Source organism: Acomys minous, assembly GCF_964271855.1.
Source record: "Acomys minous genome assembly, chromosome: 13".
Lineage (NCBI taxonomy): Eukaryota > Metazoa > Chordata > Mammalia > Rodentia > Muridae > Acomys > Acomys minous.
The window spans coordinates 61,771,895-61,797,143 of NC_140495.1; the positions used below are offsets into that span (position 1 = coordinate 61,771,895).

Below are 25,249 nucleotides of genomic sequence, written 5' to 3' on the forward strand. Positions count from 1 at the left end.
GGAGGAAATTTTAAGGCAGTCTAAGTGTTCAGAATATGGCATGGTGATTTCTGTCTGCTTTTACTCAAAGAAGCAGAAAGCAAAGAGACACAAGAAACTTGTAGTTTGGTTAAGAAAAGCCAGAGGAAGTTGAGGTTAATGAGACTAAGGAAGACATGGTTTCTTAAGAGATCAGCATCATTAACAAAGAAAACTGGGGGCTGGAGAGATGGTTGAGCAGTCAAGAGCACTGGTTGCTCTTCCAGAAGGCCGGAGTTCAATTCCCAGCAACCACATGGTGGCTCACAACCATCTATATTGTGATAGGATGCCCACTACCAGTGTGCAGATGCACATGAAGACAGAGCACTCATATACATAAAATACCTAGATAAGTAAAAAAAATATATAAAAAATAAAAAGAGGCCAGATGTGGTGGCACATACCTTTAATCCCAGCACTAAGAAGGTGTAGACAGGTGGATTGCTGTGAGTTCAAGGCCAGCCTGGTCTACAAAATAAGTCTAGGATAGCCAAGGCTACACAGAGTAACCTGTCTTGAAAAACCAAAATAAATAAATAAATAAATAATGTTGTCCTGAGACATATGTCACCACTCTCAAATGCTCAGGCAGGCCAATGTGGTCACCGTTCGAGGGGCCTGGCTTCCGTTTGAACAGATCTTGAAACCTTCCACACGTGGCTGGTTTTGCAGGCACAAAGATTTGCATGATTGTAGATGTTTTCACTTGAGGTTTAGAGGAAATCTAAGAAAGCAAACAGTATCTGAGAGTTCTAAATCCTTGCAGGCAGGGAGATTAAAGATTAAAAGGTAAGCTTCATCCGTGGCCCCGGGGTACTAGAGATGCCAGGAACATGGAGATCCTGCCAGGGAAAAGCGATAGGCTACAATGAGTGGAGCCAGCCCTAGAGAGATGCCACATGTGCTACAAAAGGCGAGGCCGTAGGGTCAGGGCTGCCCAAGCCCTGTGGAGCGCCCACTCATGGCATCGTGTGCCCTGTTGCCGGACAAAATGCTACAGGACCTCAAGTTTACTCTGCTGGGTTTGATCCGGTCTTTCCTTGCTGTTCCTCCCTTTTAGAATGAGAATGTTTACTCTCTGCCATTTATAATAGAAGTGTTGGAGTACGGTCTGGTGCTTTGTATTTATTAATTGCTTGTCCCCAGCCCCGGATTCTTACTGCAGAGTGTAACGAACCCCAAGTCTTGCTATTTAACCTTGCCTCCCTGTTTGACTAATAAAGGAAGCTGGGCAGGGCCGGAGGAAGGTAGGCGGGACAAAGGTTGGTGGGTTTGGGGACAGAAGGATCTTGGAAAAGAAGCAGACAGATACCAGAGGAGAAGAAAGAGGGTCGCCTTGGTATAGAAAGGAGCCACATGGGCCAAGAGGAGGGATTCGAAAGTTCTGCAAGACGGAGATGGCCCAGATGAACAACCAGAGGGCATGGGATGGAGGCTGCGATACAATGGAAGGTAGCTTAGGAGTTAATATCGGCCATGCCTCAGGTGAAAAAGCTGTTCTAAAATATATCATATGTTTGTGTCTTTATTGATTATGAAAGCAGGTCAAATACTACCACAGTAATACTTTTAACCCTAATAATAAACATTTATCAGACCATACTTTTAAATTAACAACAATATAGAAGTATATATTTTTTCTTTTTTAGAGGCTCACAGTTAAGAATTGTCTTTTGGGCTTTGCAGATGCTGCTGTCTCCTCTGTCGCTTGCTGCAGTCATGGTCAACCCCATCGTGGTCAATGGCAAGCCCTTGGGCTGTGTCTCCTTCGAGCTCTTTGCAGACAAAGTTCCAAAGACAGCAGAAAACTTTCGTGCTCCGAGCACTGGAGAGAAAGGATTTTGATATGAGGGTTCCTCCTTTCACGGAATTATTCCAGGACTCATGTGCCAGGGTGGTGACTTCATGCACCATAATGGCACTGGCAGCAGGTGCATCTATGAGGAGAAGTCTGAGGATGAGAGCTTCATCCTGAAGCATACAGGCCCTGGCATCTTGCCCATGGCAAACGCTGGGCCAAACACAAACAGTTCCCAGGTTGTTTGTTTGGTTTGGTTTGGTTTTTCGAGACAGGGTCTCTCTGTGTTAGCCTTGGCTGTCCTGCAGTCGCTTTGTAGACCAGGCTGGCCTTGAACGCACAGCGATCTGCCTGCCTCTGCCTCCCCAGTGCTGGGATTAAAGGCATGTGCCACCACGCCCAGTGTTTCCCAGTTTTTTATCTGCACTGCCAAGACTGAGTGGCCGGCTGCATATGGTCTTCGGGAAGGTGAAGGAAGGCATGAGCATCGTGGAAGCCATGGAGCACTTTAGCAAGACCAGTAGGAAGATCACCATTTCCGACTGTGAACAACTCTAATTCTTTTGATTTGCGGGCATCTTACACACCAGACTGTTCCTTCTGTAGCTCAGGAGAGTGCCCCGACCCCATGTGCTCCTAGTGCCCTCACTGAAGATCTTTGGGTTCCCTATTGTCCTCATTCCCCTCCAAGTTTAGCAGGATTGCAAAGTTAAGTTTATGATTATGAATAAAAAGTAAATAGGAATAAAGAAAAGAATTGTTTTTTGAGCTGGGCATGGTGGCACATGCCTTTAATCCCAGCACTCAGGAGGCAGAGGCAGAGGCAGGTGGATCTCTGTGACAGAGTGAGTCTAGGACATCCAAGGCTATATAGAGAAACTCTGTCTTGAAAAGTCAAAAAAAAAAAAAAGAATTGTTAAGTGTTTTTTAGTTTGGTTTTTTGTTTTGTTTTAAGATTTATTTATTGGGCTGGAGAGATGGCTCAGAGGTTAAAAGCACTGGCTGCTCTTCCAAAGGTCCTGAGTTCAATTCCCAGCAACCACATGGTGGCTCACAACCATCTAAAATGAGATCTGGTGCCCTCTGCAGATAGAACAATGTATACATAATAAATAAATCTTTAAAAATATTTATTTATTCATTATTTATACAGTATTCTGCCTGCATGCCAGAAAAGGGCACCAGATCTCATTATAGATGGTTGTGAGCTACCATGTTGTTGGTGAAAATTGAACTCAGACCCTTTGGAAGAGCAGCCAGTGCTCTTAACCTCTGAGCTGTTTCTCCAGCCAAAGAACTGAATTTTAATGTGGACTTCTGAACAATGTTGGGCATTTTGCCTGCATGTATACCTGTACCCCAAGTGTGTACCTGTTGCCCATGGAGGCCAGAAGAGGGCATCAGGTCCCTTGGAACTGGAGTTACAGATGATTGTGAGCTAACCATATGGGTGCAGGGACTCAAACTTGGCTCCTCTCAAAGAGCAGCCAGTGGTCTTAACCGTTGAGCAATCTCTCCAGCTCCTTGAACAATGTTGGAAATGTTAGGATTTGGGTGAATTTGGGAATGGAACTAAATACAGCTTGTATTATGAAATATTCATGAGCTTTTTGGAATTGGGGATTGAATATTCCAATTTCAATATGAGCTGTTCCCCATAGGCTTATGTGGTGAAGGCGTAGTCCCAGGTGATGGAAATGTTAGGAGGAAATAGGCTCCTAGGGGCCTGCCCTGGAAGTTTCCATTTCATAATGTTGAACACCGGACTGGGAAGGTTAGTTACACTTGGCTCAGGCGCCTCTACCTCTCTCTGCTTCCTGTCTGCTGTGCGATGAGCAGCCTCGTGTTTCCAAGGCTACTATGTTCCACCTCACTATTGGCGCAGAATCAATGAAGCTAGAAACTGACACCATAGGCTAAATAAGAATACACACACACACACACACACACTTGCTTTTATCAAGACAGAGTTTCTCTGTGTAGCTTTGAATGTCCTGGACTCATTTTGTAGACCAGGCTGGCCTCGAACTCACAGCGATCCGCCTGCCTCTGCCTCTGAAGTGCTAGGATCAAATGCATACACCCCCATGCCCGGCTAAACCTTCACTCTCTTGAGCTGCCTATGTCAGGCATCTTTTCTTGGCCGCAAAATGTTAAGCTATCCACAGCCCGAGCAGCTTGACAGACATTCTGAAACATGACTCCCTTCCCCTCACAATGAATATCCGGAAGCTGCGGCCTTCCTGAGCTCTAGAATGAATCTAGAAGTAAGGATTGCTGTCAGCGTTGTGGCTCTCTATGAGGAAATGCAGGTGTAAGCAGCCCCTAGGAATAGGAGGATTTGAGCCATATGTTCAGTTTACAGTCAGAGGCACCTTTGCCTCCACATGCAAGCTGAACAAGACAGTTGCCAACCTTCCGCTTGGGGCTATGTCTTTGTTGAGAGGTATGTGCCAAGTGAGTGGGAAGAGAAACAGTGACGGCCTTTGGAGACCTGAGCCTAGGTGCTCCTCCTATGATGGCTTGATAAGAAACGGGGCCCGAAAGGCTCATGTTTTTAAAAACTTGGCTTCTAGCTGGTGAACTTTGGGGAAAATGATTGGATCATGACTTCTCTGACCTAACCAGTGGGCAGGGTGTGTGTGTGAGGGGTTTTGAGACAGTTTCTCTGTGCAGCCTTGGCTGTCCAGGAACTCACAGAAGGATATATCTTTTGCTTGGCCACTTGTGTGGTCTCTCTTTCCTGTCCTCCTTTTTCTCTCTTATTCCTCCTGGCTGTTACCATGTAACCAACTCTAATCTGCCTCCCTGTTGCTTTAAGACAAAATTCCAAATGTTCCATTTTGCCAATGAAGACTTAGTAGCCAGATGCTGGGGTGAAAAAAACCTGCTAGCTCAGAGAGGCAGAGAAAGCACCCAGGTGACTTTCTTGCTTTACTGACATCCCAGAAGGCCCTTTCTCCTTCTTGCTCACTTAAAACACCCTTCAACTCCATGTCCCTCCTTCCTGTGTTCACTCCTTGTCTGCTGGTTACTTGCTCCACCTCTTGCCCTATGGTTGGTTTTATTTAGCTCTTGGATCAGAGGTGTGTGCTAGGGCTAAGCCACACCACAACTAGAAACAAGTTTGTCCAGTGTACAATCTCAAGGTTCACAGTGTGATCAAATATCTTGCACCACCACCCACCCTTGCTGCCCTGGTGGTCTACCTTATCACAGGCCACCAGAATAATGGAGCAAGCAAACAGCTGACTTAAAACATAGTCCTCCTGTAAGTTTTTCTCTGAGACATTTTCACAGCAATGAAAAACTTAACATACCTTGCTCAGTGACTGCAGTGGCAATATGCTGGTATCTCCAGTGTTCCTGTGTACCTCTAAAAAAAAAAAAAAAAGTCAAGAGCCGAGCATGGTGGCGCACGCCTTTAGTCCCAGCACTCGGGAGGCAGAAGCAGGTGGATCACCATGAGTTCAAGGTCAGCCTGGTCTACACAGCGAATCCCGGACAGCCAAGGCTAAACAGAGAAACCCTGTCTTGAAAAACCAAAAACCAAAAATAAACAAAAACAAAAATGTCAAGAGTATAAGTTCCTGTTAAACATAGTGGCTTTAATCTATTAAGTCCCTAGCTCCTACTCAAAAGAGTGTTGTCTGGTTTTGTTTTGTTTTGTTTTTATAGGAGCTGTTAGTTTTCAAATTTCTATAAATTTTATAATTTATTATGATTGTGCATTTATGGTACCTGAGGAGTTGTATGCATGCCAAAGCATGCTTGTAGAGGTCAGAGGACAACTTTATGGGGTCAGGTCTCTTTCCACCTTTATGCAGATTCTGGGACTCAAACACAGAATACCAGGCTTTCATAGCAGCCACTGTGCCATCTCACCAGCCCTTATTTTCCGTATAAATGCAAGTTCTCCTGTTATGACCAAGGCTCGGGACCCCCATAGACTACCAGAGACCAGCTGGATGCGAAATACACGGGGTCTTTTATTGAGCAAGTTCTGGAGCAAGGGCCGCCAGTTCCCCAGTAACTAGAGGAAGTTGGCGGCCTCAACTCCTTAGGATACAGGGTTTATAAAGGCAAAAACCGCAAGCAGGGCTTTTCAAGCCTTGGAGTTACATGATTGGGTAAAGGGGGTCTGGGCAAAGCTGCAAGGGGAATCTTATCTAATTTTTTTTTTTAATCTACTGTAACATTGTGGGGTTTTCACCTTATAAGCTGGCCTCTGGGTGTTAACTCCAGGTGTTACCAAACATACTTTTGTGGGTTTTCTGAGAACTTGGGGGACATAGGGGAAGGGGAGAATTCACCATGATGACAAGGCAGAGGCTTGGTGCAAAATGGCTTTTGTTTGGTCCCCACACTCCACACTGAGCAGCTGCTACAGTCCACGTTTCTCACTTGGACCCTCCTTGGTCTCCCCTCTGTCATGTTTCAGGGAAGATGCTGCACATCAGCCCAGCCCACCCACTTGTGCACTCACCACCCTCAGCAGCTGCCCCAGCTCCTGCTGCTTGGAGCCAGCCAGGCCTTAAGGCTCAGATGTCGTCCACTGCCACAGGCATAGCCTTGGGCTCAGCTGTAGGGCATACCATGGGTAGCACCCTGACCAGTGCCTTCAGTGGGGAAAGGTCAGCACCTGCCCAGCTTGCCATTCAGCAGGTCCCTGCCAGTCCTGCCTCTCACCCCCTACAGGTGGGGCCTTGCTCCTATAAGAGCAAGTAGTTCAGAGTGACCTAACCCTACGCGTGAGCTTCGACGAGGCCCTGAAGCGGTGCAAATAATCATGGTCCGAGCTCCATGCCCTGAAGAGGCTATGGACCTGCTCTCACCCTAACCCCTCACCCATAGCCTGACTGAGAGGACATGTACCTGGGGCTGGGAGTAAGAAGGGCAATTCTCCTCCCACAGATTAACAAAAGACATCAATCAATGTCTGATAAAAAGAGCTTACTTTAGACCACACACACTATGAGTGCATATAGCCAACTAAGAGTGAACTTTTGATTGACATCAGCGCAGAAGTTAGTGACTAATACCCCACCCCATTTCCTCCCCTAGCTCATGTCTGCTAAAGTTCACTCTGGGGAACCAGTAAACTTATTGAGGTTTCCTTATAGAGCATAGGCGGGGTTACTTACAGGAGTGTGGGGTGCTCCTCCTCCTCCTGAAACAGGAAGCACCCTGAAAGTCTTCGCCTAGGAGGGATGAGGGTTCCCCCCCACAGCAGCATAGATGGAGCTGTTTGGATAAGGCCCCAGTCTGCCTAGCAACCTGTGATGTCATTGCCTCCCTGCCACTGGGTGTCCCCTTGCCCAGGAGTTTATGAAAGGACAAACCCTACTACCTCTCTCTCTTCCTCTCTTGCTCTCTTACCTGTCTTTATCTCTGTCTCTCTGTTCCTCTCTGGGGAGCTCCTCCCTTCCTTCTCTGCGCCCCCTACCCCCAGCTCATATAATAAATTTCTCCATATCATATCTGTTGTATAGCACATATTTCATGTTTCGTACCTGATTTTCATATTCAAAAGGAGCCTCTTCCCCTCCCTATATAGCACAGTGCCTCCTCCAGGTCCCCAGCACTTCAGGTAGAGTTGCCTATAACAGGGGATAGAGAGCCACTGGCTGGCTACTCAGATGAGGATCTCATGGCCCACTGCCCCCTACCCTCTTGGGTAGGCACGTAAACAGTCAAGAAGCCCAGTTGAGATAACTCTTTTACAATGGGCTCAGCTGAACTTCTCAAAAGGGTTGTTGTTTGGCTTGGACGACAGTCCCTCATAAAAACACTGCGCGCGCGCGCGCACACACACACACACACACACACACACACACACACACACACCAAAAACCACCCACATGGTGGTGGTGCCTGCCTTTAATGCCAGCACTTAAGAGGTAGAGGCAAGTGGATTTCTGTGAAATTGAGGCCAGCCTGGTTCACATGGTGAGTTACAGTGAGGGGGCACATGAGACCCTAGGCAGGCATGGTGCTGCACGCCTGTAATCCCAGCACTTGGGAGGCAGAGGCAGGTGAGTCATTGTGAGTTGGAGGCCAGCCTGGTCTACAAAACGAGTCCAGGACAGCCAAGGTTACACAGAGAGACCCTGTCTAGTGTCCCTGAGAGAGTTCGAGCTAAAAGGGCTACTTCGGAGAAGGCTTTCTCCTTCTGGGCACTCACTGCTGTGGACTGAGTTCTACGAACCCACCCAACCGGGTAAGCTTCATTCCTTCCGGTCCAGCGGCTGGACTCTGATGAGGGCAGGGGGCAAAGGGGAGAAGGAAGAAGCAGAGCCCGAGCTCTGGACTGACAGCATCATTAGAAGAGCCTTACGGGAGACATCAGTCTCCTCTCTGGGTACTCACTACCAAATTGAGATCCCGCAGAACCCATCCACCCACCCCGCCCGGTTAAACTTCCTTGGAGTCCAGCACCTGTATCAATTGGTACCTGGATGTCCCAAAGAAGAAGCGGACCCCCCGGGCTTCAGACTGACAAACCTCCTTACCAGAGGGACCAGCCTGAGCTCCGGGGTGATTGCCCACTTCCTATACTGTTGCTGGAAATGACACGGAAAGCAGTTTGGTTCTGGAGGAGCTACGTCATCGCCTTCACAGATCGCTAGCTCTCTGAGCAAAGCGCAGCTTTACAGATCAAGTTCTTGTCTCGGCTCATGTTTGTGCCAGGCAGCATGAGGTTCTGCATCCCGGTAATGTAATCTGACAAGCCCTCTCAGGTGCTTTTGGAACTCCCCAGGTAGACGTTGAGTTACTGAGGACTCCTGATGGCTGTTTAGACCAGGGAACTCAGACTCTGGACTAAGAGACTAAGTTGGGGTTTCTATTGCTGTGATAAAACACCATGACCAAAAGCAGTTTGCAGAAGAAAGGATATCTTTTAGGTCCGCATCAGTCCATCCCTGAGGGAAACCAGGAAGGAACTCAAACAGGCGGGCACCTGTAGCCTTGTTCTGCAAGGCTTGCTCAGTGGCTTTCTTTTCTTTTTTTCCTTTTGGTTTTTTGAGACAGGGTTTTTATTTTGTTTATTTTTTGTTTGTTTGTTTGTTTGTTTGTTTGGGTTGTTTGTTTGTCTGTGGGTTTTTTTTTTCCAGACAGGAGTAAAGCAGCTCTGACCATCCTGGAGCTCACTCCTTAGACCAGGCTGGCCTTGAACCCAAAGAGTTCTACCTGTCTCTGTCTCCCAGGACCACCAGCAGGGTAAGGAGATGGCATTGCCAACAGTGAGCTGCGCCCTCCCACGTCACTCAGCAGTCAAGAAAATGCCCCTACAGGCTTTTCCAAAGGCCAGTCAGGTGCGGCCATTTTCTCGTTGCAGTTCCTCTTCCCAAATGACTCTGGCTTGTGTCCCGTTGACACAAAGCCAGCCCACAGGGATTTAGTAGTGACTGTCTGTGAGCGCTTACCTTCTCCCAGGTCTCAGCTCCCAGCACTTTGCCTTAACTAACTGTACTTTCCGGTTTCCAAACACTTTCTATTCCCTCTGGTGTCTGTCAGAGCTCCGTTAGAATTATTCCTGTTGCAGCCTCCATTTCGGACAAGCCTTTTTGGAGTGTCCTGAAAGATTGGTCTGATTATGCCTGCAGCCCTTTGGAAATGGGGAAAACGCTATACGGCTGTAATCCAGTTCAGGGACTCTATATATTGCGTTCTGGGGAGCTGGGGGGGGGGCAGCCATTAAGTGGATCTCTAACCACTATGGCCTAGAGAGAGTGCTCACTGGTTAAGAGTCCTTGCTGCTCTTGCAGAGGACCTGGGCTCAGTTCTCAGCTGTAATCCCAACTCCAGGGCCTCTGATGTCCTCTTCTGACCTCCATGGACACTAAGCACATGCATACATGCAAACAAAACACTTATACACATAAAACATATATTTTAATTAAAAATAAGTGTTGACACTATGTTACAACTAGAGTTGTTTTGCCAAGGACTAGAAAATAGAAAAGGCTATTATCAGTCTATATGACAAGCTTCACGTTCTGATCTTTCTCTTCTCTTTTCTTTCTTTCTTTCTTTTTCAAGACAGAGTCTCTCTGTGTATCTTTGGCTGTCCTGGACTTGCTCTGTAGACCAGGCTGGCCTCGAACTCACAGGGATCCACCTGCCTCTGCCTCCCTAGTGCTGGGATTAAAGGTGTGCGCCACCATGCCCAGCTCTGACCTTTTTCTTAACAATAATCCAGCCCTAGTGGCACATGCCTTTAACCCCAGTGCTAGGGAGGCAAAAGCAGGTAGATCTCTGAGTTCAAAGCTATTCTGGTCTAGAGAAGGAATTCCAGGACAGCCAGGGCTACACAAAGAAACCCTGTCTTGAAAAACAAAAACAAAACAAAACATCATCTAGGCAGCAATAAAGTCTGCCTAAGCCCTACACCAGAAAAGAACCTTAGTGTATAACAGTGTGTAGACAGGTGATCCTAATTTGTTACTTTGTTATAAATGGATTCTTTTAGTAAGAGGGTGCCTGAGCTTGCTGTGTTGCTCTGCTACAAGATATCAAGGAAAGAAAGAAAGTAAGTAAAAAGAGTCCAGTAAGTATAAGAGAGGACACTGTGAAGAGTGCATGACAAGGGGTACATATTTGGTAAGGGTGGGGCTCATAAGAAAGGATTTTTATATGGTAAAATAAGTTTCTTTCCTCAGGTAAAAATGACAAGATTAGCTGGGTGTGCCACTCGGGAGGCAGAGGCAGGCAGATCGCTGTGAGTTCGAGGCCAGCCTGGTCTACAAAGTGAGACAAGACAGCCAAGGTTACACAGAGAAACACTGTCTTGAAAAAAAAAAAAAAGACTAGATTTTTCCAAAATGAAAAAGGGAAGATGAGGGCAAAGCTGGAAACTTAAATATGTTTCTGGGGGTCTGAGTAAGTAGAATCTGAGAATAAGTCCAGAGAGTGGTCCTAGGCCCTCCACACACTCACTGTGGCATGTCAATATCCACACTAATACACAGATAGATGGCGGCTGGAGAGATGGCTCAGAGGTTAAGAGCATGGGCTGCTTTTCCAAAGGTCCTGAGTTCAATTCCCAGAAATCACATGGTGGCTGCCAACCATCTATAATGAGATCTGGTGCCCTCTTCTGGCCTGCAGGCAGAACACTGCATACATAATAAAGAAATCTTTTTTTTTTTTTAATGCACACACACATATGAATTTTTAAAATTAAAAAAGCAAAATATTTGTATTTAATGAGGATAACTACTTCTATTTGCTGCTACATCTTAGGCTTTTAACTATCAAAGAAATGAGCCTTAACAAACTTAAGCTTTAAAACAAAAACAAGCCGGGCATGGTGGCACACGCCTTTAATCCCAGCACTCGGGAGGCAGAGGCAGGCAGATCGCTCTGAGTTCGAGGCCAGCCTGGTCTACAAAGTGAGTCCAGGACAGCCAAGGCTACATAGAGAAACAAAAACAAAAACAAATACAACAAACTCTAGGTTTGTTCATCTGCCTTTGTTATCATCTTTCAATCGCTTTTTTTTAATTTTTAATTTTTTTATTAATTACTCTTAAACTCTGAGAGTGAGCCAAATGGAAGATGGCTAATTTGCATTATAGATTACCGACCTTTCTGCAAAATTGTAATCATAGCTATTCTAAGAACTTTGTTAACTACAGTTTTGGCCCATTTCATAAACATTTATAATCTAACTCTAGAAAAATGACTCCAGAAAGTATTAATTTTTCTCATGACTTTTCTTTTTTTCTTTTTTCTTTTTTTTTTTTTTTTGGTTTTTCGAGACAGGGTTTCTCTGTGTAGCCTTGGCCATCCTGGACTCACTTTGTAGACCAGGCTGGCCTCGAACTCACAGCGATCCACCTGCCTCTGCCTCCCGAGTGCTGGGATTAAAGGCGTGTGCCACCACGCCTGGCTTTGAGGTATGACTTTTCTTTTAATGCCTGGTCTTGTTGTTTGTGTTTTATATTGTCCTTGTGAAAATTAAAACCATCATCTGTTCACACTGAACATGCGTACAATTCCTAACAACGTGACGTATGTTTTCTTTTTGAAAGATTTCTTTATTTTTTGCTTATGTGTCTGAATATTTTTGTTTGCATGTATATTGATTGGTTTTCCCTACTCTTGACTGACATTTCCTTGCAGCGTTAGGAATCACAGTTGCTCCATGTTGGAGCCCCAGGTTGGTATTGTCACTTTTCTCCTTATCCTAGTGTTTCCAGAAGTGCTGTTGTGGGTGGTCTCATACTCTGGGTCTCTGGGTTTGTCTCTTTGCCGGTTCTGTAATCACAGGGACAAACAAAGTATCACTAATCCTTGGCCCCAGCTTCCCCCTACCCCCCACCCCCCTGCCACAGCAAAAACCATGACAAATTCCCACATTGATCCTGAGCCGGTACCATGAGATACTTCCTTATCTAACTCTCACATTCCAAGCTGACATCTCCGTCTCCTCTGCCCAGACCCTCAGGCCCAGACACCCGGCAATGGAAGCCACTCCTGTGTTCCAGGGCCCTCAACCTTATTCACAGCAGCTAATCCTCAGGCACTTACTGTCCTGTGTCACATTTTCTGTTTTCCCTTTGTTCCTCGGTAAACTGTGGGTGTGGCCAAAAGCCTGTGGCTCAGGAGATCATAGATTCTAAGGAGGAACCTGCTACTTTGTCATGACAAATGGGCATATTGTCGAATGGCCTTCTAAGTGTTTATGTTTCTACTAACATAGGTTGGTGCCGCTCTCAACCTTGGTCAGAGAAGAATCCTCTCCAGCGAGCAGCTGTGAATGCAGAGAGACCCATGACTGGTCCAAGCGCTGAGAAAGACTAAGTGATGGTGAGTGCTCAGCCTTCACTCTAGCATCTATGTCATGCACACACATACATCTCTGCCAAAGGCTCAAGGGGACACTGCAGGGGAGTGAGAGGAAAGGATGAAAGAACTGGAGAACGGGGAAGAAATCACCTGACCCAGCCGCTGCACTCACGAGCAACACTTACTGAACTCAATGGTTTACAAGAACAAAAACAAACAAACAAACAAACAAAAAACAGCAGCCGAAGCAGGCAAAAAGGACGATATGAAGGCAAGAAGAGGACGCGTTACAGAGCATCCACGGAAAGGGAACGGGGAGCCCATGGTGTTGGGGGTTGGGCTGGTGCTGTGTTCTGATGCTGTGACCGGCCCCCCCCAAGATCAAGGAGCACATTCTCACACGCGCCTGTCCTTGTTGTATAAACCTTGTTCCACCAATTTAAAGCTGATTGGTCAATAAAAAAATGCTGAAGCTTGAGATTTGGCAGAGGAGAGGTAGAGTTTGGGGTCCACAAGCCTGAGGTCAGGGGATCTCGAGGCAGGGAGAAAGAGAGGAGACAGGTATAGGAGGAGGAAGAAGAAAGAAGAGGCCGTGATGGTCAGTGTGGAGAGAAGCACATGGCATGGATGGAGGAAAGCAGGCCAGATGAAGAGCGTTAGTGGCTGGCGCACGCCTGTAATCCCAGCACTCGGGAGGCAGAGGCAGGCGGATCACTGTGAGTTCGAGGCCAGCCTGGTCTACAAAGGCAGTCCAGGACAGCCAGGGCTACACAGAGAAACCCTGTCTCGAACAACAACAACAACAACAAAAACCAAACCAAAACAACAACATTAGCAAGTATTTTGGGATTGTGGAAGGGAAGTAGCCCAGATAGGAATGACAGAAGCAAATGGCCTGGGATGGGGGCTGGGAAGTGACAAGGAGAGTTTAGAGGGTTAATATCTGCCCAGCCCCAGGTAAAACAAGGCTGTTCTGAAATATACAGGTGTCTGTGTCTTTACTGATTTTGATAGCAGGTTAGATAATACCACTGTAATAATGACAGGCTAATTTTATAATACCCATTATTAGATATTTTTATATTTACTACAACAACAACATAGGGTCAAGATAATTGTATGCTTATGTAAAATTGTCAAAGAGTAAATTTAAAAAAATTCAAATACAGGAATAAATAGGAATTCAGAGGCAGGATGGTCTGCATATGGAGGTGAGTCCAGCCAGGGCTGCACAGTGAGACCCTCCATAGCTGTGTTATACTCCCAGGAAACCAACGAGAGCAGCAAAGAGGCGAGAATATGTCTACTGCCCCGTGTGGCAAGGAGTTGTATTGCAAGGAACATTCTGGTGAAACCAGAAGAAGTAGACAGTTTCCTAGTTATCAAGGCAAGGTCGCAAGCAAGCGTGGGGACAGGCTGCCAGAGAAGACAAGCGTTGTTCTTGGCAGAGTGCTTGTAAAACTTGTGGCTACACTGTGATTACGGGTGCCATGGTTACAGATGTAAGTGACTGTCACGATTTCTCACCTCTAGGGGGAGTTTCTTCCACAGTTGTTTGCACTCTTTTTTTTTTTTAAATCTATTTATCTTATTTAGTGTGAGTGTTTTGCCCTCGTGTGTGCATATGCACCATGTGCATGCCTGGTACCTACCGAGGAGGACAGTGGATTCCCAGGAACTGGAATTACACCTGACTATGACCCACCATGTAGGTGCTGGTAACTGAACCTGTGTCCTCTGCTGAGCCATCTCTCCAGCCCCCTCCTCCATGCCCTCCCCCCTTTTAAGGCAGGCTTTTGTGTATTACTAGTTGATGGAAAACTTGTGATGTATCTAAGTTGGCCCTTCACTTCTGCTCCCTCTGCCCCACCTCCTGAGAGCTGCACAGACGTGCACCGCCCCCACCTGGTAGGGTCAAACTTAGGGCTCTCTGGGAGCTAGGCAAGCATTGTTACAACAGAGCTATGACTGTTCTCAGCCAAATCTGGTTCTTTGAACTCATTTTTTTTTTCCCCTTGTGGTGCTGGAATCAAATTCAGTTTTGAATATACTAGCATAAGGACTCTAATGACAGAGGGATGCCAACAGTCCTGAGCTACTTTTATAATGAGGAATGATGTTTTTCTTTGTGTGCCTTCAATGAAAGGGGGACTCATTTGTTTTTTGTTTATTTGTTTATTTTTAAGACAGCATTTCTCTGTGTATCCCTAGCTGTCCTGGAACTCACTCTATAGACCAGGCTGGTATCAAACTCAGAGATCCACCTGCCTCTGCCTCCCTCAAGTTTTGGGATTAGAGTATTGTACCTTGCTTAAGCCTGTAGCTCCTCTGTTAACGTCTGCTTTCATTTTTAACATAACAGAGGCCAATTTTTTAAGTCTCCATTTTGATCATAAGGTGAAATTAAGTTCAGGTTTTCAGGCTCTACCTGCCCGGGAGCTTAAATAGCCTTTTACTTACAATTCAATACTTGTTGAATGTTCTGCTTGAATTAATAATATTTATTCTATTTAAACAAAACCACAATAACCCTGCTATGTTCCTTTCTCCCAGAACACCGGGGGAACTGGAAAGTCCCCAAGCCTATATCCTAGCCAATCAGCTTACAATGCTTTGTCTAGCCACCCAGATACTTTGTCCTCAGAACAAGATTGACTCTTCTTGTGTTTAGCTAATCAAAATGATGTAGTACTGCCCTCCCCCCACCTCACCGCTTCCCTCTGTGCCCCACCCCCCCACCCCCGCCTTGCTTCCCACCTGGTTACCTGGTTGTTCCCTGGTTACAGTTTTTCTTATTTAAAAAAAAACAAAAAACAAAAAAACCCTGCCTTAGAAGCAGACCAACTCCACAGTTTGGCTCCTGAGTCCACCGAGTCCCTGCTCATGGCCAGTCTTGGAGTGTTGCGTTTAATAAACCATCACGCTCTCACTCAGATTGGTGCTCGAGTGGTTCATGTGGCAATTCTTTGGTTGGTTGGTTGGTTGGGTGTTTTGTTTTTTTTTTTTTCCGATTTTCTGAGACAGGGTTTCTCTGTGTAGCCTTGGCTGTCCTGGACCTCTCTTTGTAGACCAGGCTGGCCTCGAACTCACAGAGCTCTGCCTGCCTCTGCGTCCCTGAGTGCTGGGATCACAGGCGGTCACCACTGTCCCCAGCTGTGTGGCAATTCTTGTACTGCAACAGAAGGCGTATGCCACCACTGCCCAGGCGTTCATTTGTTTTCAGGACATTTGTTTGTTAATTTTTTTTCTTTTGAGACAGCATCTCACTTTGTAGACCTGGCTGGCCCTGAACTCACTAGATACACTAACCAGGCTGGTCTGGTACTCACAGAGATCTGCTTGTGGAATTCTGGCATTAAAGATGTGTGTGACCGTACTCAGAATTTTTTTTCTTTAGACTCTTGACTTTTAATTCCAGGCTCTGGAATTTTATTAGTCCATATTAAATACAAAATTTAACGCTTTAGATTTGATTTTTAAAAAAAAGGATGGGTATTTATTTTCCAGATCAAACCTCTTCATCAGTAATTCTCCTAATTATTGACTAGGATTCAGTGTCCTCTTCTGGCCTCATGAGCATGTAAGTAGTATGTGCATGCAGGCAAAAATGCATAAATTCTTGGGAAAGCCAACAACATATATTACAATAGTAGGGCAACAGCTGCCTGAAACCTGGGTAAACTGAGGGAATGACCACAAAGGGATGTGAAGAGCATTTTTTTTCGGGCAACAGATACCATCTACCTCTTGCTAACAGTGGAAGTTACATGGCTGTGCACATTTGTCAGACACCTGGAACTACACAGTTAATTGGCCAATGTTGATATATAGATTACATCTCAATAATTTTAATTATATAAAAATAGAAGAGCATGGGGCTGAAGAGATGGCTCAGAGGTTAAGAGCACTGACTGCTCTTCCAGAAGGTCCTGAGTTCAACTCTCAGCAACCACATGTTGGCTCACAACCATCTATAATGTGATCTAATGCCCTCTTCTGTCATGTAGGCAGAGCACTGTATACATGATAAATAAGTTTTTAAAAAAACAACCCAGAAGAGAAGAGATTTAAAAAAAAAAAGAGTTGTAACAAACTCAAGTCTCTTTTTCTGGCAGCATGTTAGGGTCTAATGTCCAAACTTACTTAGAACAACAAAATGCTTGAATGCAGACATAGACCACACCAAGCAATGTCCAGACCAGAAACTGGGTAAAAGCAGAAACTCAGGATAATTGGGGAAGAGGAATGGAACACTGAGTTAGCTGTGCACTTTGAAAACACTGCTATGCCTGATGGACCTAAGCCCTAGGTTTAGAGACTTGTGGTTGAAGCCCAGGGCACAGTGCACATTCTACTGGTAAGTTGCCATATGTTGTTTAAGTTTGCTGAGAATCTGAGTCTGGGAGTGGAGTTACCACCCACTTTAGATCCAAGCATGCTAGCTCAAAATGTCCTCCAACATCCCTTGTCTGGAGATGAGCTGTCCCGAGCCCCACTCTGTGACAGGAAAGGAAGAAAAAAAAAGGAAAATTCTGGAATAAGAACTTGATAGTGTTTAGCAATTTCCAAGGGATGTTGATCTTGTTTATCCCAAGATATAGAATGTTAGCAGGCAGCAAAAGCAGCCAGAAGTTCAGCCACGGCAAGCTCATGCACGGAGAGAAAGCTCAATTCGGAGCTCCGCGTGACTACCTCAACTTCTGCAGTGATGTCCGCTGGGATTGATGATGTCATCTGTCTGTGGCTATTTGTACTTTTAGCTGGAAGCCTCACCTGGCTGTCCCCTCTGCCTGCCTGGGATCACACATATTGGAAACTTTAGCCTACTGGCTCAATGAGGCATGTCCAGATGATTTCTGCTGGATGTTTTGAGTACCCAGTTTGATCTCTGTCTGTAGGCTCAATTTTATTAACAATTATATTTTATTAGGAACTTATTAACCGAGAGTACCTCACTTATAACCCAACTAACCTAAACAATAGGAAAAGGAGATTAAAGAATAAAATAATGGGCCCGGTGTGGTGGTGCACGCCTTTAATCTCAGCACTCGGGAGGCAGAGGCAGGCAGATCTCTGTGAGTTTGAGGCCAGCCTGGCCTACGTAGTGAGTCCAGGACAGCCCAGGCTACACAGAGAAACCCTGTCCCGAAAAAACAAAAGAACAACAACAAAAAAGAAAAAAAAGAATGGAATAATGAAACTATAAGCATATCAGTTCTGAGGAACGCTTCTCCTGGCATAATCAGGAGGATTTCTTCTGCTGGAACCTGGAGCAGCCGGAACCTGGAGCCTCAGCCAGATCCCGGAGCCCCAAAACCTTCCCTCAAGTGGTTCTCTCTAGGAGCATCTCAAAGTGGAGAGATGAGCAGCCAAAACTATCCCAAGTCTCCAAAAGCCTCACCTCCTGTTTTTGGCTCACATTTATATTTGACTTCTTCTTCTTTTTTTTTTTAAGATTTATTTATTTATTTATTTATTTATTATGTATACAGTGTTTTGTCTGCATGTACACCTGTATGCCAGAAGAGGGCATCAGATCACATTATAGATGGTTGTGAGCCACCATGCAGTTGCTGGGAATTGAACTCAGGACCTTTGGAAGAGCAGGCAGTACTTTTAACCACTGAACCATTTTTCTAGCCCCTGGTGGTTCGACTTCTAAGAGATAAACATCACCTGCTCTCTCAAAAGTCTTTTCCTTATTCCCCACTTGTGATCTAAACAAACAAACAAAAAATTTATCTCTCCCTTTCTATTAAATAAAATAACCTATATACAACAAAATAATTATAAGAATTATCCAGTAAGTCAGGCTGGGCATGGTGGCACACGCCTTTAATCCCAGCACTTGGGAGGCAGAGGCAGGCAGATTGCTGTGAGTTCGAGGCCAGCCTGGTCTACAGTGTGAGTCTAGGACAGCCAAGGCTACACAGAGAAACTCTGTCTCAAAAAAAAAAAAAGAAAAGAAAAGAAAAGAAAAGAAAAGAAAAAGAAAAAGAAAGAAAAAAAGAAAGAACTATCCAGTAAGTCACATTTACAAGGACCAGTCAGTCCATTTGTAGTTAACAGTTAAGAAATTATCCACTATCTATGCTATTGATTCTTATCCTAATGTCTAAAGGTTTGTGTTGTTTTTTAACTAAACTTATATTAATACTGTGGTTATCTAGTCTTCAATCCATCAGAGACCCCAGAAGGAAAAACTATCTAATATGAAGGAAGTGCAGGCAAGCAACTTCCAAAAGTATTGACAGGACAGGGAGCTGACTGTCTGGACAGTCACAAGCTCCTGTCCATCGCTGGGGCATCCAGTCTTCAGCCTGGAGGTACTATCGATAGGTATCAATAGTATGATGTACATATTTTAGTTTTCCAAATTCTGCAAAATGAAACATATCCATCTGCCGGATTTCATTCCCTTTTGTACCCATCGGGTTAACTCCAGCAGATAAAGGGTTTTAATTATACAATGAACACGTGGGATGCCTATTAATTATTTCTTTGGCTTGTTGCCAAGTGATAGGAAACCTTTTCTTCAAACCCTTACCATTAAAATGATGTTTCTCATGAAATTTTGAGGCTTCGAGCACATTCCCTATTAATTGGTCAATTTCCTCATTTCCTTGTGCCAATGGACCTGGAGCAACTGGCACCCGGGGCCTCAGCCAGAGCTTGGAGCCCCAAAACCTTCCCTTGCGTGGTTCTCTGTAGGAGCATCTCGAAGTGGAACGATAAACAGCCAAAATTCTCCCAAATCTCCAAAGGCCCCGCCTCCTGTTTTTGCTCACATTTATATCTCCTCTCAGAATTTGTTCAAGGATGTTTTTCAGCTGGTTAACAACCAATCTACCCCACACGGTGGTTTGATTTCTAAGGAGATAAACATCAGCTGCTCTCTCACACATCTTTTTCTCATCCCCCACTAGTGATCAAAACCAAAAACATGTTTATCTCTCCTTCATCTGTCTGTCTATTTATCTGTTGCTATTCATCATCATTATTATCATAGACAGGGTCTCACTGTGTATCCCTGCTTGGCCTGTGGCTCATAGATCCACCTGCCTCTGTTTCCCAAGTGCGGGGATTAAAGGTCTGTGCCGCCATGTCCAAAACTGTTCTCTTTCTTTGGCTTGCTGTTTAGTTAATAAACTAATTCAAAACAAAAGTACGGCCATTATAGATCACTCTCCTAGACTGTGCAGAATACAGGATCTTTCAAACATAGACATTCAGAGGCCAGAGAGGTGGCTCTGTGGTTGGATGTGCACACTGCTCTTGCAGAGGACCCACGTTAGGTTCGGATCCAGCTGCTCATAGTTGTCTGTATCTCTGCCTCCTGGGAGCATCCTCAGCATATGCACTCCTGTGCACACACCGCCACAGACACATACGCATAATTAATTTTTTTTAGTCCAAAAAAGTAAAAATTCAAAAGTCAATCCTAATAAAACTTAGGAGTCCCAGTAAAGTCCTAAAGGACTGCAATCATGGAATATGACTTACTTGGAAATAAACTTATCCTGGGGCTGGAGAGAAGGCTCAGGGATAAGAGCACTGTGATCATGCAGAAATCTGGCTTTGGTTCTTGGCACCCACATAAGCTAAGTATAACTCCAGTTTCAAGGGATGTAATGCCTCTTCTGATCTCTAGGACAAAATATATATTTTTAAAAAGAAATAAATCTTCTAGGGATTCAAAGAGACATTTCTCCAAAGAAAATGTACAAATGGGTAGCATGCATAAAATATATTCAATATTTTTAGATATTAAGGAAATACAAATTAACATCAAAGGATACTTCTATGGCTCTATTATGATAGCCAAAAATGTTAAAAAGCAATAACAAGCATTGACCAGTATGTGGCTTCCACCTTGAAACTTTGTTTGGCATTGTGATTAATGTTAAACACAGAGATACATCCAGAGACTAACTATGTGGTTAGAGTGTTAGAACCTTTAGCCTTACTCACTGACCAGTGCTCTTACTCAGAGGGATTATGAGTTTGAGATCAGCCTGGGCAATACTTTCTTTAAAAAAAAAAACAAAACACCACCACCACCACCAACAACAACAACAACAACAGAAAAAAAAACAAACAAACAACCAAGTGCTAGAGATTGAGTTCTGTGGTTTATTTCTCTTCCTTCTTTCTTCCTAGATTTTTCATTTTCTATCTGATAGCACTGTGTGTATGTAACGCTTGTTCACTCAGAGGTCAGCAGACGATTTTGTGGATCTGGTTCTTCCCTTCTGCCTTTCTGTGGGTTCTGGGAGTCAAACCCAGGTTTGCACAAGTGCTTTATCTAAGAAGCTATTGTTGGGTTTGTTTGTTTGTTTGTTTGTTTGTTTTTGAGGAAGGGTATTATGCAGCCTGGACTGGCCTCAAACTGAATCCTCCTGCCTCAGACCCTGAAGTGCTGAATTATAGACCTGTCCTACCCACATCTGCCTGGCTCTGCAGTTAACTTGCTCCTCCCTACCCTCCTCTTCTTCCTTCCTTCCTTCCTTCCTTCCTTCCTTCCTTCCTTCCTTCCTCCTTCTGCCCTTCTCTCCCTCCCTCCCTCCCTCCCTCCCTTCCTCTGCCTTTGTCAAGGCTGCAGGTATTCCAGGCAGCCTTAAACTTACTTTGTTTAAGGATGACCTTGAACTTTTCGTATTTCTGAGTGCTAGAATTATAGTTCTGTGCCACTATATCTGGGTTATACAGTGCTTGAGATAAAGCCCGAGACTTCATGCATGCTAGGCAAGCACTCTTGCCAATCAGCTGCATGCCTGGCGCAATAATTTTTGAACAAGGATTTGATGAACTTCCAGGTTGGAGGAGACACCAATGTTCAGGGGAAACAATGTCCCAAGAGAAATAATGAAAGCTACATTACACACACACACACACACACACACACACACACACACACACACACAAATCTTTTATATCTTGCTTTATGCAACTCCATTTTTAGTATTTCTGAGATGCATCCTTTATAACACAGTAACAGTAGTGAATAAAGCACTTTCTAGTGAGTTCTTTGGGTCTTCTAATAAGTTATGGAGGCTAAGGACTAGCATGGGGAATTCTGGAACACCTCCCAACACTGTAACCAAGTTGAGTGTAAGTGTCTAATCCTTGTGTCAGCCATCTGAAGCGGGAACAGTCATATGGACGGGTCCCCTCGCCCGTGGGTTTCACATGGTCGGAGTGGTGTCTGAATTGAATTGCTGGGCACCCAGTTAGCATGGAAGAGCCAGAGAGACAGAGAAGTGGCATTGGGAAAGATTTGCATTTGGTGTCAGAGAAGAGAGAATCCTTTATGAAATGAGACTAAACAGTAATTTTCTTTAAAGATTTGTTTATTATATATACAGTGTTTTGTTTACATGTACACCTGCATAGCAGAAGAGGGCACCAGCTCTCATTGCAGATAGCTGTGAGACGCCGTGTGGTGGCTGGGAATTGAACTCAGGACCCCCGAGCCATCGTTCAGCCCCAACAATAATTGTTCTAGGATTTTCAAGCAGCTGTTAAATCAAGTTCTCAGGTTTAAACCTCTAGGCTTAGCAGGATTACAACAGAATAACAGTAAGTGGGGAAAAGAAAAAAGACTAAGTAAAGTGAGCATTCCTTTGGTAAAAACAGATGTATTTCCATGTGTTGGCAAGCCTAGAGAAGGTCACTGGGGAAGTGACCGGGCTCTTGGGTGTTGCCCAAGCCTGGGTTCTGCTGTTTCCACTTCAGCAGCTTCCTTAGACAGAGAGAGGGCTGCCCTGAGCCAGGTGCAGAGTCCCAGGTTCAAACCCAGCAAAGAGTTGCTGCTTCCCTCCCAGAGAGCTAGCACCCCCCTCTCCCATTTTAAAATAATTATTTATTTTATGTGTATATGAGAGGAGGCATGAAGTTTTGGCCTGGCCTAGCTGTGGTGTGGTTGTCACCAGAGAAGACCGCTCAAACATGGTTTAAGCCAATAGAAAGTCGTCATTTGCCAGCCGACGACTACATTGAGTATTTAGGATCCCAGTGTAACCCTGAGCCTTTTTTCAGGGTGAGCTTTTATGCACAAAAACCACGTTCTGGGTTGACATATTTCAGTTAGCAAGTACAGTTAGCCAGAGCAGAGCTACAGAAGCTATAAAGCAAGGTTAGTACATTCTGCGACTTTCCCCGAACTATGGACTTGAATGGACTAGGCCTTTGTTTTAGTTTTGGCAGGTGATGCTGTCTACATGATGAGTTTTAGAGCGTGCATGGTTTTTTCATCATGGAGTCAGCTGTGCTAAGGTCTGGGCCCTGTTACACAGGTACCTTGAGAGGCATGTATTATATAGGTTAGAGTCCATGGCTCCTGGGTGCCTCATGCCTTTTAGTTTTGGAGAAGAGACGTGACCCCAGGGACCCCAGGGAGCCCAAACCCCACAAAGACTCCAGTTAGCTTGATAAGACCAACTCCATGACAGGCTTCAGGTTTTCACTCTGCCTAACAAGGCCAAGTTTCTAATAATTCCTGGAAAAACCACAGGTTATGGACAGCTCATGGGCAGCTAATCAGCTTGTAGAACAAAATGACAAGATACCATGTTTTTATTATTTCATGGCCTTGATAAAGAACACAGCTGGCCCCATCCAATCAAACTAAAGGCCAACTCCTGAGTAAGAGCCAAAACCTCAGTGACTCAAAAAGTCCCCAGTAACCAAACAGGCAATCCTGAATCCCCTCATACACTCTGATTCAGTTCTGACCAATTAATTAAAGCTTGTCACAATTCCCTCCAACTGTCCATAAATTGAGCCTGCGTGCTCATTTCCGGCTCGCCCTCTAGAGGAGAGAGGCAACCCTAGCACCCTAGAATAAAAACACTTTGCATTCTGCCTTGGGGGCTTTCTTCAACAGATCACAGGGACCCTAACACCTCAGGCCAGTGAAAGCATTCAGACTGCTTTGTGTTTCTCTGTTATGTCCCTAAAAATTCAAGGAAGCATGGGAGCTTGACAGGACAATTGGTCTTAGACATTAATCTTGTGTGCTCTGCATAGCTTGCAAATGCCATTGTATCCTGGCAAGCACCACTGTGTTGTTGATCCTGGCAATTGCACTATATTCTGTTTCCGATGAGGGTATACAAACTTTGATTGCTCTCAATAAAAATTGTCACAGCCTCAGTCTTGCTGTGGCCCCTCCAAACTGAGCCTAGTTTAATTCCTCAACCGGCCATATCAGGCAACCTTGGCCAGGTAGGTCAGTGTGGGCACTTACACGTGTGTGCGTGTGCCTGAGTGTAGGTATGTGCACCACGTGCATGCAAGAGCCTAAGAGGTTCAGAAGAGGGTGTTGGGTTCTCTTTAAATTGGAGTTATGGGGGGCTTATGAACCACCATGTGGGTGCTGGAAACTGAACTGGATCCTGTGCAAGAGCGGTTAAGTGGTCTCAACATCTGAGCCGATTCCTCAGTCCCTCACTGCTTCCCTTTTAATGAACGTAGCCTCATTGAGCCAGTCCTTACAGGCAAGGCAAAGAAACGTTCCTGTAGAGCCTTTCCTACATCCGGTTTGGAATTCTACCCAGATCCGGTGCAATTGCCAATGAAAGGAGATGTCTGATAGGTTGGAAATTGGACTAATGAAAGGAGATGTCTGATAGGTTGGAAATTGGACTAATGAAAGGAGATGTCTGATAGGTTGGAAATTGGACCAATGAAAGGAGATGTCTAATATGCTGGAAATTGGCTGCTACACTCTGACTCAAAAAATTAGTGTTTTGGGGGCTAGGGTGATGGCTCAATTACTGAAGTGCCTGTCCCACAAGCATAAGGCCTTGAGTTTGACCCCAGCATCCACACAGAAATTGGGTGTGGCTGGGCCCTGAGGTGTAAGGACAGGCAGATCTCAGTAGTTCTCTGCCCAGCCGGTCTAGGTAACTGGTGAGCTATGTGTTCAGTGATCTCATGAGAATGTATCTTTTCTTGTAATTTTGGAGGATCTAATTTAATAAATTTTAAGAAAAAATCCCATTACCTCTTAAATCCAGCTTGGCAACTTTCTTCTTATTCCTTGTGTGGGTAGAACCACTCCTAAATTTGCTATGGAGACCTATTACATTTATTAATAAGCTTTAAGCACTATAGCTGGGCAGATACTCATCAATTCTAATCCATCTATGTTGGTCTGGCCTGCTTCCCAGCCACGTGCCCCCTTATCTACCAAGTAGTGTCACCCTGGCTACTCCTGCTTTATCTTTGTTGTCATGGCGACCTTCTCAGGGCATGATGACTCTCCTCCCATCTTTCTCCCACCTGGGACCCCTCCCTGGGGTCATAATCCTGCCTCAACTCTCCTGCCCAGCTATAGGCTGTTCAGCTCTTTATCAACCAATCAGAGATAATGGAGATCGATGTTTACACAACATTGACACAGGAGCTTCTTCAATAATCATGACAATGCCCACATCCGGACCGCAACCAGCTCTCTGGGCACAGAAATCAGAATCTGAATATACAATGCACAAAACCATCCCTCAACGACGGTTGTCCAAGGAAAATATCTTCTTTAAACGAATGTCAATCAATAGACAGGATTCAAGTACCTTCGCCCATGCTAGATTTATATGGACATGGTACACCTCTGCTGAAGGTATTATTACCTTC

The 25,249-nt window shown here is 45.1% G+C and overlaps 1 long non-coding RNA gene across 1 annotated transcript; it reads right to left on the bottom strand.

Moving 5' to 3' along the window:
• Positions 1-1,717: 1,717 nt before the first annotated feature.
• Positions 1,718-25,045, bottom strand: LOC311582195. The gene is made up of 4 exons (XR_014774035.1): positions 24,621-25,045; positions 20,117-20,260; positions 5,140-5,195; positions 1,718-1,846 (listed from the first exon to the last, which is right to left on the bottom strand). It is a non-coding gene; the product is annotated as an uncharacterized lncRNA (long non-coding RNA).
• Between the last annotated feature and the right edge of the window lie 204 nt (positions 25,046-25,249).